General features: G+C 40.8%; 1 pseudogene; it reads left to right on the top strand.

The window, feature by feature from the left end:
• Positions 1–1,361: 1,361 nt before the first annotated feature.
• Positions 1,362–1,652, top strand: LOC119804060 (annotated as a pseudogene).
• The last annotated feature ends 3,223 nt before the right edge of the window (positions 1,653–4,875 follow it).

Genomic DNA, 4,875 nt, shown 5'->3' on the forward strand with positions numbered 1-4,875 from the left:
ATATCTGTATTTCCACGTGGTCGTATGTGATGCCTGAGAACCACTATAAGGTGAATATCTGTGTTTTCCCATAGCCGTAGGTGACCCCTGAGAACTGCCGGCCTAGAGAGACCAAGAGACTGACGTTCCTTAAATGCACTGCTCTGGTCTTCCAATTAATCTAATCTCAACTAGTCAATCTGAACACAGAATGGAATTTAGTAATGAAAAAAACTGCCTATTGTCCAAATAATTCCCTTACATATTTTCACCTCAAGTATGAAATCAGAAAAGAACTATTGCAGAATTATGCCAATTAGAAATTGGCTGGAGGGAAAGAGGAAAACAAAGAACCCAGTAGAAATTTCTGTGACTTTTAAGTGAGAGCCAGGGTCAGTTACTAACAATTTGAACCCCAGGTAAAATATTGCAGTCCCAGGAGTGTGCTCCAGCTCACGATGAGCTGGCGGTGTTAACCTAGCACAGGAATAACTTGACATCCTTGACAACAAGCAACACAACTATCAAACATGCTTAACGTCTTAGGAAAACTGAAGTTTTGCCAGGTTTAAATAACTTAGTAATTGCTAATGACTTCTGAGGGTGCTGCACTCTTGGTCAGAGGTTGACAACTCGGCCTCCCCTCTACCCATCCTCCACATCCATCCAAACAATATACAGGAGATCCAATCCCTCTTCTCGGTGACAAGGTACCAGAAATGAAGACGACACAGATAGGAAGGCACACCAGCAAGAAATGGAAGAGACAGTCATCTCCTCCTTCTGGCTTCGGGAATTCTAAATTTAGATGAAACGAGGCAGCACCAATTAATCACTGAATTTATTTTCTTTCTCTTCTTCCTTTCTTTCTTTCTTCTTTTGGACAGTATAAGCGTTATAAGGGACAAATGAGCACATCGTTCCACACTGAATTCAGTGCAGTAGAGTCCAAGTTCTGCTGCTCTTGCTCACAGTCCTCCGTGGAAACACTTCAGGTGTTGCCACTTAGCACGTTTCTCCCAGGCTCTGGTCACCTCACCAACACTCCTGTTGTTCAGAGACACATTTTTGCTTTCTACCCAACCTTAAAAAGTGATGTTTCTGGGTGTCTCTGATATTTTAAGCAATGCCATGGTTGATGGAAACATTAGTCATTTTAATTTCCATGAAATATTGTAGTCCAAAAAGTTCAACTGATATAAATCAGCACACGGGCAACGTGACAAGAAACAACTATTCTCTGGAAAATTTAAATTATCAAATTGTTACCAAGCAAAAGGTTCTTTTTGAGACTTTGTTTTTTAGGGATCTTGGCAAGGGTAACTGAGGCGAATTTGCACCAAAGTGGCATCTTTGGTCATCACAGTTATGTCTTCTCTGTGATGTTGCCCTTGACCAGAATCAAACTAAGCCACCTCTGAGTTTGAAGTATTCAGCAAGTGATGGCCAGGGCAGAGCCACCAAAAAGACACCTAATTTCCATGAAAACTATGGAAATGCTGTATTAACAGGTAGAGAGAAGTCTTGTCTGTGTTTTTACATGGACATACACAACAACAGAAATTCGAATAGAATAGAACCTGTCACTTGTTGGCAGAGTCACCCCAAAGGAATGGCGAGAGGAACAGTCATGCAATAATCAGGAAATTGTTTCAAAGCCAACTTATAAGTGATGCCAAGTCAGAGTCATATGCATGTTAAAACATATTGAAGAAAGTAAAGCACCTATGAAACCTTCAAAAAAAATAAAAGGTTCTTTTGAAAGGAGACTAGTAAAAGGGAAATGGGATTCTAGGTGTTTTCATGGGAGGGATGAGATACAAGACAGGGAATGAGAGAGTAATGCTGATTGGGGCTGGGAAGAAAGAGATCGTAGGGTGCTTTGGACCCCAGAGGGCTGTTCTTGTTCTTGCGCTGTTGCAATGGTACAGGCAAGTTAGAAATGTGGAGGAACACAGAAAATAATTGGCCCTGATGCGCATAATGCTGTGTCAAGCATTTAAGTCAATTCACTACTGAAACTGACTCTCTTTCAATAGACAGAGGAGCGAATAGATGGTATTTTTAAAACAGAGGAAAGAAAAACTGTCAGATCATTTCCTGACTTCAACACTGTTGCTTGTTGCTAAATTAACAGACCATTTCATATGTGAACGAATTATCAAGTCCTTAAATATAATTATGGTATATTTTAAAATATCAGTTCTAATTATATTTTTCTTTGACGAAGTAATTATACTTCAAGACACTGTGATCAGAACAATGTTTTTGCTGCTGGATCTTGGCGCAGAAGGTAGAAAAGGTGCTTCCGACTGACTTGCAAAGAGCAAGCTGAACTTCCCACAACCCTTGTGCCCAGCCTTATGAAAGAAAGGCTTAAAAATAGACTCCCAAACACAAATTCTAATCTTCTTTCAAGTCACTCATTGATTTGTAATCGAATGTTCTTTAGGACAATGGCGGTCACATACTGTAGACTGCTTTTCCCCCCGTGGGTTTGTTTTCTGTGTATTTAAAATACACACGGTTCTGCCAAGAGTGTTTTTGCTATTAGTCCAAAACAAATGAAGTGAACCTGAGGTTTCTTTTTCCCAGAGGAAGCAATACAGTGGCCTCAACTGGTATTCTTGGCTTTGACTTTTCCAACAATTGATCTTCCCAGGAGTCTAGAACCACAGTTTTCTTTCTGAGGTCTTCAGCCCTTTCCACTTTCCCCTCCCCACCCCAACTTGTATATTAATGAGTAAATATTTCACTGTTCACCTGTATGGATTCTCTTCTCGACTCTCTGCCCTGAAACTATTCCCTTGGGATCCTATCTGAATTGCTTACAAAACCCTTTCCCACAAAGATTTAGCGGCAGCCAACAGCTATTGAGTCTTAACGTGCCTCAACTTTACACTTCTGTTAGGTTCTTATTCCCCATGAGGGGAAACTGTCTATAAAATGCAAATACACAATGAATAAACCGAAGCACATAGATGAACTAGTGAATTCACCGATGTAGATTTTTTTCCCCTCCATATTTAGCAAATTTTTAAATGAAGTTCATTCAGAGCTTGGGTGGGGAGGGAAACAATATGAATAATCTATGACTTTAGAATTAGAAAGGTAATTATGGAGAAGGGTAGAAGGAACAAGGTTCACATTGGTAGGAAAAAGGTAGGAGAGTGGAGGTAAGACACAGCCTCTCTCCCCTCCAAAGAAGCAATCTGTAAGGCTCTATTTATATGCATGTTTCACTGAGAAAGACAGGGAAGTATCGAGCATGCCAAGATCCGCAACGCTTTGGCGCTTGTAGGTGGATCTAGATCATTGAATAAGCCTCAGCAGGTGCTCCCAGGTTTAGCATCTTGTCTGTGGAAGACAGAAAAAACTGAGGCTGACACAAACCTGCAAGAGGCAAGAGAGGAGGGGTTACGTACAGAGCTCAGAACTTTTATCCCTGGCCAATAGCAAATTGCTGGCCAGTATATCAATGATTCATAAATAAGATCCCTGACACAATCATCCCCAGCCCTGCTCCACTGGAGAACACAACGGAAATGAGCACTGAGCTGGGACAGGAGGGAAACACCTTGATGCTGCGGTGTTGCAGGAAATGAACACTAAGAAGTAGACCTAGCCCTCTTGCTGTTCCTGATCATCTTAAGAAAATGAGTCACCTCATTTTTTAAAGACTTCCATAGCATCTAGAGGTTTTGTCACCTTCTAAGCATCCAGAGGTACTTTGTGCACAGGAGGATAGCTATGAATGTCCCTCTGATGAAACCGGCAACGCGGTATGAACTGTGCCTCACAAGCCAAGCTTGGCGGAGATAATGCTACAATTCAAAAGACATCTTACTTTTCTGCTCACCTGATATTTCTGAAAGGTTTATATTCATGAGAACTAGAAAGAAGCCCTATCATTCATTTTTTAAGAGTCTAGCCGGGGAGAGCCTTGCGTGCATCTAATTGCATTCACTCTTCATTGCAAACCAAAGTTCCAAACCCCCTTGATTTATCGCATTGCGTTAGTGTGCTCTGTGAGTTGGACCTTTATCCAATAGTTAAATAACTAGGCCATATAATTTTTTTCCTTATAGCTAGGCCTAGAAAGGAACAGTTTTCTTTTTATGGGTATCACAAGTATTCGATATAGTAAGAAAAGTAAAGTGGATTTGGGGACTACATTTTATTTTCTACATATTCTGAAAATCCTAAAGTAAGTCTTGACTAATTAACTTCTCTTTCTTTTTATTTGCCCTCCAAAAAAAAGTTATTGACAGGGAAGCAGATCAATTATGTAATTAAGAAACATTCAATGAGGCAGGTTCTAGGGATACCAGGCCATCCTAAAGTCATAAATCAGAATCCATGTAAGCATCCTGGAATCAGCAAACGTCTCCAGGGAACAGTGCAGCAAATAGGAAACTTTGATGCATTAAACAAAGGATTGAAGATCCTTCTAAACAGGCATAGAGTAAAGCATCTTTTCTCGGGTCCCCACATACGCATTACAAAGTGTGGTGCCTGATAGAGTCTCTCTGCCTAAACTGTCTGTCCTTAGAAATCCCTGAGACACCTTGCCTATCTCCTGTGCTCCTCGGGATTTCTCTCTTACTGGAACTCCTGCAATAACTATGAACTCATCCTTCTCTGGACACTCAGGGAATAGCCATAGAATCTTTCTCAATTATTCTATAGATTCCTGGCTTGCTCTCTTCAACTTACTATTATAGGTGCATATTCTCATGCTCCTCGGAAGTGCTTTAGAGTGTGGACCCAGCAGTCATAGCTGAGTAGCTGCTTCTGAAAATAATGAATGTAGCAAGACAAAGGATCCACTTGTCTCTCTAAACCTTCTAGTCATCTGACAGAAAAATCTCCACTAGCCCTCAATGCTCTGAAAAG

This window comes from Arvicola amphibius, chromosome 18 (genome assembly GCF_903992535.2).
Source record: "Arvicola amphibius chromosome 18, mArvAmp1.2, whole genome shotgun sequence".
NCBI lineage: Eukaryota > Metazoa > Chordata > Mammalia > Rodentia > Cricetidae > Arvicola > Arvicola amphibius.